Below are 12,167 nucleotides of genomic sequence, written 5' to 3' on the forward strand. Positions count from 1 at the left end.
CACTTCTTCCTATGGACCAAAACACATAGTTTAGGACAGAATCACACGGCCTAAAGAACTGTCACATCGCAGCTTGTGCTCCAAAGCTGACCACGGTGTGACGACAAAGAGAACCCATTAAATCCAAAAGTTCCTCCCCCCCATGACCCCTTCCCTCAAGTTTCCATTCTTCCAATAGCACCTGCTTCAAAAAAGCCTGGGTCCCCTCCCTTGGGTTGGAGTTGGAATTTACATGAGTAATCCTTGAGCCCTCAGTCTGAAAAATGAACAGTAACAGCAAAAGAGTGATCCCAGGCTCATAATCAAGGAACAGTTGTCACAAAGAGCTGTCCTTTCTAGGACACAAGTCAGGCTCCCACATCCCCACCAAATATATACTAAAAAGCCAAAATTTAAAGATACATAAGAGTACCTACTTGGAACTGGTGGGAGTTCACCTAGGTTGGCTGCGTGCCATGCCCTTCACCTGTGGGAAAATGTTCCATCTCATTAGGACAACACCCAGGGCCTCACCGTGAACAAAGCCACTGCATCCTGGGAAAGCTACATTCCACGTTCCTCTTCACAGGGGCTTTTTACACTCCAGAGCAATTAGTATGGATTGAATTTGGTCAAAAGCTTCATAAAGGACATTGAACTTCAACTGTGCTCTGAAGGATGGAGAGATGATTTGGTTAGAGGCCAAAAAGAAAGGGGTTTGCCAAGAAAGCAAACTCTATTCAGTGGAAAGATGAATGAGCCTGGTGTATAGAGAGGGCAGCAAGAAAGGCAGAGAAAATGAGGATGGATGGATGGGCCGGATACACTGGCGTTAGTGGGACACTCTGGGAAAGGTAAGGAGTCACTGGTGATCATGTTGTTATAGCGGTTGTGATGTCAGGCTGCATTTGATTTAAGTCTATAAACGTTATTGGGAAAGGTTAGTGCAAAGAGATACAACACCAAAAAGAGCTGACCGAGGGTTTACACTATGACAGACACCGTGGTGCACAATAGTGAAAACGTCTGCATCCCTCTTATCATCCGTTTACAGAGGAGAAAACCAAGACTCAGAGAGGAGGAAGCTGGCCCAGAGTCGTACTTCCGTTACATAATGGGACGTTCATCAAAATGAGACTTGTGTCCGGGGTAGGGGGGAACCCCAAAACATAAAACAGATCATTCCTATGGTGAATTAGGCCCAACTGCAGATAAACGTGGTGGAAAAGGAAAATCCTAAAAGGAGGATATTGTCCTCACAAGGCTAGGATGGCACCATGGACTCCTCTGCTTCCAGCTGGTCCAAAGAACTCTCATGAATAAGCTATGATTTTTTTCATTACTGAAAGGGACTATGATATTTTACAAGGAGTGTGTGTGGAGCGGACACACTCCTTTAGGAGCAGACAAATGCTTGAATGAAGACACGATCCCTGTGGGCATCAGCAGACACAACAAAAAGCAGGATTAGCCCTATATCTTACATAACAGTCTTGTAACAGTACTGAAGACAGACTGTAAGTTTTAGAAAGATGAAAGACCAAAGGACTTTAAACATGAGATGACAATAAAATATTCTCCTTTTTAATAAAGGCAGAATTATGAAAGAACTAAGAACCAAACAGAACTTCTAGAAATCAAATATATGGGTCTTGAAGAAAAACACACTTCTGGAGATAGAACAGATTAAATACTGGGTAAACCAGTGTTACTTCCTGTGTACTTACCGTAGAGCAGGCATTGCTCTGGTGGTGAGTCTGCACTAGTCGTCGATCCCCACAGCAGCCCACTGAGGTCCAGACTGCCACTGCCTTGATCTCCCAGACGGGGGCAACTAAAGCAGACGCTGTGTCTCTCCACCCTTTCTGTAAGAATTAAATGAGATAAAAACTACAGTTTAAAAGACAGGCATTCAATAATTAACTTCCTGCCCACATCAGTGCTCATTCCAATAGATTATTCAAGGGACTTTGTAAAATTAATATGATAATGAAAAGATATTTGGCACCACGTCCTTTCAAGTGCTGTCATCCTGGGTGGGCCCTAAACGTGGGGACCGTTTCCCGGTCCAGGACACAAGGTGGGACAGGCTCTCACCACCTGACCCCCAAATCAGCTGGGAGGCAGCTGCTCTCTCTGCCCACTCTGCCAGGGGACTATCACACACGAAGGTCTGGTTTTAGGTTAAGTTTATTTCTAAACTTGATGTCAAAGGTTGAAATGGGCCTGGGGTCGACACAAGAGCTGGAACTAGTTCCCCAGGCCAGCCCTCCCCAAGACGGCCCCATCCTGGCCTGGGAGAAGGGCTGGCTCTTCTATTTGTGGGGTCCAGTGCAAAATTAAAATACATGACTTCTTTGTAGAAAAATTATGAAGAACATTAAGACAGCAACTGCAGCCATGGCTGGTATAGCTCAGTGGATTGAGCATGGGCTGGGATCCAGAGGGTCACCAGTTCGATTCCCAGTCAGGGCACATGCCTGGGTTGCAGGCCAGATCCCCAGTAGGGGGCACATGCGAGGCAACCACACATTGATATTCCTCTCCCTCTCTTTCTCCTTTCCTTCCCTTCTCTCTAAAACTAAATAAGTAAAAGCTTTAAAAAAAAGACAGCAACAACAGAGCATTAAACCATGTGCAGGGCTTTTCCGAGCCCCTCACAGACCACGTACCCACAAAGCTGGCCCACCTCGACCATTTAGTCCTCTGTGCTCTCAAAGCCAGAGCAACGGAACCCACATCACTGTCTGTGGGGAGCAGACAGGGGCAGGCCAAGGGCTCAATCCCCTAGAGAAGCCGGCACCCTGGGCCCTGTGGCAGAGCCTGGGAGGCTCTGCCCAAGGGAGGCCTGTGGGGCAGCTTGGTTTTTTTTCCACTTACTGGAAAAATAGCTCAGAGCACATCTCCTGTGACCAGTAGATCGATGATAAAGTCATTATATGTGGAGGTTCAATTTCGACCTTTCTTTTCCATTTCTATCTTTGTGACTCATTTTTCCCAGCAAGAGGACATGATCGGGATCTCTGGGTCTGAAATCCCCTGGGGAGACAGGAAACATAAGCAGTTTCCAGAGCTGTCCTGGGGCCACCGTCCTTCCAGAAGAGGCGGCACAGGTACCTGGGAAAGCAGAACAGACACCGGTTGGTTTCTCATAAGGCTGTTGTGAGAATGCAGGGAGGGACTGGGTGCAAAGCCCAGAGCGCCAGGCAGGGCGGACACAATGCATTTAGCTCCTATGAGTGGTATTCAGACAAGCACTCCAAGTGAGGAAACTGGGGACCCTTTTGGTGCTCTGCCAAATGTCTATTTATTTATTGGTTTCCCCCCCTGAGTTGGTATCTCTATTGTTTCTATGACATAACACTTCGACCAGTAGGTGTCTTCATTCAGCCCATCAGCCTACAGGGCCAAGTCTCATGATCACGTGTCCTGCGTGAGCCGCCAGCAAACATTGATGAGGGGGGTGCAGGTCACCTCCAAAGGTTTTACTATCTGCCATTGGGATCACCCTGCTTTTTAAATGGTGTACCTACACCAGCAAAACACTCTAGCACGTAGATCCCAACGTGGAGATATTTATTTGTAAGTTATATATACAGGGTCCGTCAGAAGTACCGCCTGCTTGAGTGTGGTGGTTAGGGTAATAATATGGTTGTAATAATTTATAGTTTTAAATTTGAACATTTCACCTAAAATGTTATATGGTGTGCTTGAGTGTGGTATTGTTACGTTACAGAATTGCACACTTGCGATTTTAATAAAAAGGGGTGTTATCTGTGCCAGACCCTGTGTGTGTATAACTGTGCTAGTATATAAATCACAGAACATTCACAGAAATGGAGGTAAAAGACAAAACAAAGCTGAAATGAAGTTTTGCTCTTGTTAAAATAATAGTAATATTTGGGGGGAGGAACACATTTTGGTTTGAATGTGTTTCTGTAGTTTGAAAATCTTGACTTAAAGCTTCACGACACAGTGATTCATTGGTCTGGGTTCCTGGTAACTGTGTTTGTAAACTTGCTTTCAAAGCTTGTCATAGATGAAAATAAATTCCTCACTAACACAGGCAACTCCAAACAGAAGCGGTGCCTTGTTGGTTGTGTTAATTGGCATTCAGCTGCACAGAGATTTTTTACTGTCACTAATCAAAAACCCTTCTCCCTGGTTTCGATCTTTCCTTTTTATGTTTTAGCAGATTAATTGGGAGAGGTCCCATTTATTTGCAAATGAGTTCAAACCCCACTGGTGCTCTTTCTTTTGACATTTTCGAACCAGGTTTTAACATTTACTTCTTAGTGGGTTTTTAATTTGCAGATATGAGAGTCTACAGGATGAGCTCATCACTCTCAGTGACAGAATCAAAGAAGAGCAGCAACATCTGAAACAGCTGTTTTCCAAATCACTCCCCTCCCTCACCTTTGTTTTTCAAATGTACCTTCCCACATTGCATGACACAAGTTACTTTTGAAAAAGTTGCTTCTTTTCCATGAAATGAGGTTCTTTTTTTCCCTAAAATATTTACTAGGTGACATATTACTGACAACCAGCTATCATACTGAAAAAGGCAAGTTTGAAACTGTTGTCTATTGATATAACAAAAAAAAGTGTAATTTGTCTTCAAGTTTAATGGCTCTTCAAAGCACGTTGCCAAAATACTTTCGTGCTAACTCTGTCTCTCGTTATAGAAATGTTGTAAGCATCAATTATACTGAAAGGCTTGTTTTTGTACCAGTTACTACATTGACGACATCGCGTTTTGTGTACTCCCTACTTTGAAGCAATAGCTCGCCAACAAACGTTTCAGGGAAAGAATGTCATGGACGGTGCTAGGTCTGTGCTCTTACCAAGGAAGCTTTTCACCCAAGCCTTCAATTAGTGAGGACCCATCCACAGATTTTCCAAAGAATTGTTGTTATTAAAGAAAAAATTTGTTGAGAATTTATCTGCACTGGTACATTTTTCTTTTAATGGTGTACACACACAGAAACTGTATGTGTAGTTTATAACTGAAACAGTCCAACAAATACCACAGGCTAAAACATGCTGGGTTTTTTAAATCCATATTATATCCAAATGACCAACACTTCATCATTTGTTCTAACGCTCAGTGACGTTTTCTCCACATTGTCCAGCAGTGTGCACAGACCAGCACCCATTCTCCTGGCGCTGTGTGATTTCCCTTATTTTTTTTCATCTTTATGGCATGTGATTCTTTGCCTCTGCTAGTAAAACAACTTAAAAAAACAGAAAAAGCCTTTAAACATTCATCATTAAGTTTAGAGAATTTTGTGAGGTGTTGAATTGAGAATGCTGTGATTTCAAACATTGCTTTTAAAGAGCGCAGGGGTTTACCGACATGCACCAAATGTCTTGTTAACCCATGTAGCTTTGCATCATTTGCTATTTATGAATGCAACAGACGCCCTTAGGGAGGGGTGCATCTAAATCTGTATCTAATACGGACTTCATAATTTCAATGTCTTCCCATCAGGTCTGATTAGATCATCATTGTTTTCATTTCATGATGTGGCTGTGAAGACCCCGACTGTCAGCTCTGGCTTGCATCGGTCTGACAGCTTGTTGTCACATTTCAATTCTGATTCTATCACTGGCTAACTCCATGACCTCAGAGGACAGTTGTTACAGCATGTTGAAAGTAAATGAGTGAAGGGCCATTTTTAAGCTCTCTGTTGGGTCTGCCCTGCCACTCTTGGGAACCCACCCATACGGTATGTGACATGTGACACTTGAGAGTGCCAGGGTCAACCCACAAATAAAACGCTAGGGAGGAAACTTATGACAGGACCCAGCAATACATTCCTGTATTTGCAAAAAAGAGAAAAACATATACCTACATGAAGAGTCACACAAAAGTTCTGATAGCAGTTTCGTTTGTAATAATGCAACACTGAAAACTATAGAACTTCAACAAGAGGTGAGAGGGATAAACAAATTGCAATGTGTCCATACCATAGTATTCAACACAGTTATAAGACAGAATGAACTATTAATCCCTAAAACAACCTGGATGGATCTCAAAACATTAAAGAAGCCAGCCTTCAAAGAATGTACTATTTGCTCTTTTTTTGTGACGTTCTAGAAGAGGTAAAACATCTATAGTGACAGAAAGCAGATAAGCATATTTTGTGGCCTGGGACAGGGGACCTGAGGGCAAAAGGGCATGAAGTGGGGAATTCTTGGGTGATGGGACTGTTTTATATCTCAATTGAGGTGGGGTTACATTTTTCAAAACACAATTTCTACACTGAAAATGGGTACATTGTATCAAACATGTTATATGGAGGAATAGAGTGGATTTAAAAAAATCTTGTGCTCTTTCCACTAAATCACACTGCCTCTTTCCCTAGCTCTACTCTAAATCACACACTCCACAGGCGGAGGGGATGGTAAGCCGACACTCTCCCAGTGAGAAGAGGGAGCCAGCAATACAAGTGAGGTCAAGCAGAGCAGCCAGAGGTCAAGGAGGACAGAGGAGCCATGTGGTAGATCAAGCTACTTAACCTTCTGAGCCTCATTTTTCCAGCTGTAGAATGAAGATTAGAAAACAGGGTCGCAGTCCCTAACTCTTGCTCATGTACCACTACAGGTGTGTTTACCAGTACTTCATATAAAGGGAATCATAGAGTAGGTACTCTTTGATGTCTGACTTTTTTTATTCACCCATGTTGTGATTCATTTTCATTGCTGAGTGGTATTCCAGTGTAAGGATATACTGCCATTTATTTACCCCATTCACCTGTTGGACATTTCAGTAGTTTTCCAACTGGGACTATTTAGTAATTTCCAGTGAACAGAACTGCTGTCAACATTGTATGCACATCTTTGTGTGTATCTGCTTCTTTTCTATTGGGTAAATACCCAGGACTGAGATGACTGGGCCATATGATGAGGGTACTTTATTTATATTTTTAACTGATTTTTTTTGAGAGAGAGAAGGAGGGAAACATTGATGTGAGAGAGAAACATCCATTGGATGCTTCTCATACACTCCTCAACCTGGGACCAAACCTACAACCCAGGCATGTGCTCTGACCAGGAATCGAACCAGTGAGCTTTCACTCTGCAGGATGACGTCCAACCAATTGAACTACACTGGTCAGGGCAAGGGTACTTTTATTTAGCTTTTGGGGAATCTGCCAAGCTGCTTTCCAAAATGATCGGACCACTTAGTATGCCCAGCAGGATTGTGGGAGGGTTTCCTTTTTTCCGCATCCTCCCCAGCACTTGTTAATGTTCATCTTTTTCATGTCAAGAACACAGGTTTCAAAGCCAGGCAGACTTCAAATTCTAGTTCTGTCATTTCTAACCCCATAAACTTGGATAGGTCATCTGATCTCATTGAGTGTAGTTCCCTGTTTTTTAAAAGAATAATACTTATAGAATGGAGTTTTTTATGTGGCAAGCAGAAATAAAGACTGTTCAATTCGATCGCTATGTTTAGCATATCTAATTACACCCACATTATGTTCGCTCGCTTATTCTCAATTCTGAGGGATAGGTTGTCTGAAATTCTCATTGAAGAGCCCTATCAAGATGCCTCTGTATAAAAATTATCTGAAATCAGGTGCAGCCTGATACCAAGGGCTCTCGACAATGGGAGGTAGCCCGGATTAGGTAGGGCCATTAGTTCTGCCCGTATTCCTACCCCCAGGTGGAGAGGATCACCAAATCAGGGTGTTTACACTTGCCCAGAGCTTTCTCTGCAGCTCTGGGCAACGGGGAAGTATGGGACCTGAAGCCATCAGCAAATTTCTTAAACCTGAGCCACAGTATCTTCATATATAAATTGGGGCTAATGATACTTACTCCATAGATTTATTGTTGAAGACAAACACTTGACAGTAATATGCAAATGATAGTTTTACTTTCACTAGAGGGGGAGAAAGTATATGCCCGGAGAGAGACCTTCCTAAAGCTAATCAAACAGCAAATGTAAGTCTGTCTTTTCAATTGTCCTGGCCACATTGGAGGCGACAAGTTTCTGTGGCAATGGAAGTTGGGGAAGCTGGCTGCAGGAGTGGCCACCATCCCATGAAAACCTATTTGGCACTAGAGGGAGGAAAACAGGCCATCAGAGGCCGGGCCAGGAGGAGGCCACCGAGACAGAGACCACTGGCAATCCACTCCGGTGGGGTGGAGGCAAGTACCAGAATCTCCATGTTACCAGGCTTCCCTGCGGATTCTGAGACCCAGGTTTGGGAACTACAGACCAGCAAGTCTCAAAATAGGGTCCTCTGGCCAACAGCGTCAGCATCACCAGGGTCTGTCACTGAAATGCAACCTCCCAGGTTCCATCTCGGAACTATCCAATCAGAAATCCCAGGGATGGGACCCAGCAATCAACATCTCTAAAAAGCCTTTCAGGTAATTCTGATGAATATCCAGCTTGGAGAACCGCTGTGGTAGACCACGGACCATGGAAGACTTCCCAACAGAGAGGGCCTGAGGCCAGAGTTGGGAGAAACGGGAAGAGAGCAGATTCCAATCAGAAAAACAGCAAGGGGTGTCGCCAGGTCCAGCCCAAATGGCTGTGGTCACAGTGATTGATGCTAGGGAACAACAGGGTCTGGCTGCCCCTACTCTACCCTGCCCCTTGGCTCCTGTCCTGGTGGTCAGAGAAAGGCTGGGATCCTCGGGCTTTGTTGATCTTCTGTTCTGAATTGCAGTATAGTTTGGCTGCCAACCCCAGTAAACAAGACCTCAAACACTAGTCTTAAATATATTAGACTAAGATATGTGAGCTTTCAAAAGGCATAGGAAAAAAAAACTAGAAGGAAACATGCTAATCAAATTAGAAATGGAAAAGTAGGCAAATCTTAAAATCACAGTGCTGTCTTGTTCCCGCTTCTAACTGTTCTTTCAGCTCTGGATGAGGGGACCGACCAGGCCCCGGGTGTGGCAAGTGGAAACTGTCCCAGGTATGTCCACTGGCCCAGCCAAGGGAGGGCTGGACTGAGTTTCCTACACTGTGCTCCAGGAGATGTAAACATGTGTGCCAAGGCCAAAAACGGGGTGGGGGGAGGAGGAGAGGGGAGTGGGAAGGGAAGAGACTCAAAAAGTTTGGACAACTTTGCTTTGAAAGAGCCCTCACCTGAAAATTCACATGGCGTATTTGCATATTAAAGGCGCTGAGAACTCCAATAGTAAAGAAGCTCGTTTAACTCCATTTGGCCCAGTATTTCCCATCCTTGCTGAGCACACACCCTCCTTCCTGCCACACTCAGGAGCATGGGACAGACAGCGCTCTGAGCACTGTCTGCTTGGGAAATACAGCTGCGCAAACCTTGTCTGCCAGGGACTCCTTGCTCTTCACATCCTGGCTCTCCCCCTATGGTCCACTGGCCTGCTGGCCTCCCGCCGTGGCTTCTGACCAACCTAAACACTTGCACCTAGTTCTGTCTTGGACAGGAAGTCTAAAAACAGCCTCTGCTTTATGCAGCCTGACTTAGTGTCAGCCTCCATTCTTGGTATTCTTGGTCTCTTGCCTAGACACCATTTTTTTTTTTTTGCCAGACTATTGGGTTGCAGACTTGAATCCTTAACAATTCTTCTCCAGAATTCTGGGTCTGGGTTCTTAAAACCCAGACTCTGGCTCTTCCAGACCTGAATTGGCCTGCCAGGGAGCGGGGACAAACCCCTGCCCACTGCTCCCCACATTAGCTGTCTGTGGGTGTGATCTTGGATGTACTGGTTTCCAGTACCTGTACCCTTCCCTCTGGAAGCGTTCCCGCCCCACCCCTGGGTGTTCCGGGTGTTCCATGTCCTGTTCTCACTCAATGCCAAGTTGGCCCTCGGAGCATTTTGTTGGTTAGTCTTCAGATGTTTTCCTAAGAGTTGCATTTTTGTAATAAAATAAGAAATGACAGTTGCTAGTAATAAATCTGCCAGGGCTTGGATACAGTGACCCGTGTGTCCCAGACAGGGGACCACTGCAGCTTGTGCATGTGACAAAAAGAGCACCATAACTGGGGGCAGACAATTATGCTTTCTGGACGTAGATCTGAGACCTTGAGCAAGTCCCTGGACCTCTTTGAGCCTCTGTTTTCCCATGTATAAAATACGAATAATAACACCTGTCCTGCTTGCCTTAAAAGGAGGCATTAGGAGGATTAAGATGAAAAAGTACCATGGACCCTTTGAACATGTGCATTGCTATAACAATGCAGGGCATTATTATCTGTATTTTATGACTTAGCGTCTCTTTACCCACAACACAGGCTTAAGATGGGGCCAGAGTCGGGGTGGGGAGGGATTGTTGCTTTTTTTTTTTTGAGAAACAAATGTCTTTCGTAGTTTGTTGACTCTACAAATGTAAGTTCTGAAGTGACAGTGAATCACCAATTCATCCACCCCACTGAATTAAGAGTTTGGGTGAAGTGATCCATTCAGCCTGCTGCTTTGGCACAAAACCGTGACCATGTACACAATGGGGTTGGCCCCTGGACCCGGGAAGATCTGGGTTCCCTCTCCACCCGGGCAAGCACCGTGTCCAGGGTCGGGTGAACCTGCACCACACTGTACAGGGCAGGTAAAAGCCACAGGCTTACTGCTAAGTCTGGAGGGGAAGAGGCATATAGGGCCCCTCAAAGGAGTCACTGGACAGTAGGGAACAACACTTGCTCTGGAATCAGATGTTTAGTCCCAGCCATGCCACTCACTAGCACTGAGACCTCAGGCGGAGGACTCAGTTTCTCTTTCCCCTAAACTTCTAAATGGCCATAATGCTGCTTAATCCACAGGATGATGCGTGACGATGCTGTATGTGTGTGAGCCAGAGGCGGCAGAGGTGGAGACACTGGAGAGGTGGCAGGAGAAATGATAGAGGTGGCGGTAATTTGGGTGGAGACAGAGGTACTGGAAGGAGGCCATGGTAGCTGAATGGAGCTGGATTGGATTCCATAGAATAATGGGGTATGCCCCCAAATCACCAGAAATAATATTCAAACTAAAAAGAGAATTTTGAACCTCAAAGGGCCTAGACCATAGCAAAGACCCCTAACAAAATGGTTCATGGCCTCTCCTGCCCATGAGAGCTTAGTGACCACCTTCTTGGCATCTCGGAAGGTTTTGGTCACAAGGGTGCTCAGTGAGGCTGCAGTCACAAGCCTCTCTCCTGGAGGGGAGAGCCAGGATGCCAGAGCGGAAAGGATAGAAATGCTTCCTTTCTCTTCTGTCTAGTCCCGGGTCACCAGGCAATGGAGTTGAACAGGCTGCAGAAATTCTTTTTGAGTTCCAACGGCAAACTTCCACTTCCCAGTGAAGTAGCCTTCAGGCTTCCTCACACCGGGTCAGTGAGGACGCCCTGCTTCTGATCTCAGAAGGCTACTTGGTCAAGTCAGTAGACAATGACTGGCCAGCTCCTAGCAAAGATGAAGATTCTGCTGCTCAGAGTGGCCCAAATCTCAGCATCATCTGGGAGGTTTTAGAAGTGCAGTCTTGGGTGCCAGCCCAGACCTACTGAATCAGAATCTGCATTTTGCTTTCTAACGAGATTCTCGGGAGGTTAATATGCACCGTGCGTGTGAGCAAAGCTGCAGTCATTCTCAGGGCTCTAGGGGGAGAAGCCCCTTCCTGGCCTTTTCCAGCTTGTGGAGATCACCTATACTCCTTGGCTCTAAGCCTCTCCCTCCATCTTCAAAGGCAGCAGCACATTCAAAATAAATTTAAGAGGCACTAGTACGGTGGGCCATGTCTGGGCTAACAGTCTTCTGGTGTTGTTTTTCATAGTATGAAATGAAGTATTCATTCCTCTTCATTCAACGGACGTTTGCTATGCACCTACCTCGTGCCAAGCACTGTGCTCAACCCTGGAGACAGGGCAGTAAACAACACTGGCTTAGTCTAAGTCTTAAAAGAGCTTACAGTGATGCCTTCCAATGGGACGGGAAAGGCCATGTTCACAGCCAGCCTTTTCAGGCAGATGCCTCCCTGGCTGTACCTGGGAAATTGCCCACAGCACTGGACATTCCCTGTGACACCTTTCCCCTGTACATACCTCGCCTTGCTGTTGACAGCAGGGCTCAGTGAGCTGTATGACTGCAGGTGCTGAAATCACTACATCACACACACTAGGGACATACTGTGCATACTTAGAACTGAATTGCTCAACTGTGGCAAACAGACACTCCTTCCTCCCGCCCATTTCCCTCCTCCCTTCTCTTCTTCCT

This window comes from Artibeus jamaicensis, unplaced genomic scaffold (assembly GCF_021234435.1).
Source record: "Artibeus jamaicensis isolate MK-2021 breed Jamaican fruit bat unplaced genomic scaffold, CSHL_Jam_final contig_465, whole genome shotgun sequence".
Classification (NCBI taxonomy): domain Eukaryota; kingdom Metazoa; phylum Chordata; class Mammalia; order Chiroptera; family Phyllostomidae; genus Artibeus; species Artibeus jamaicensis.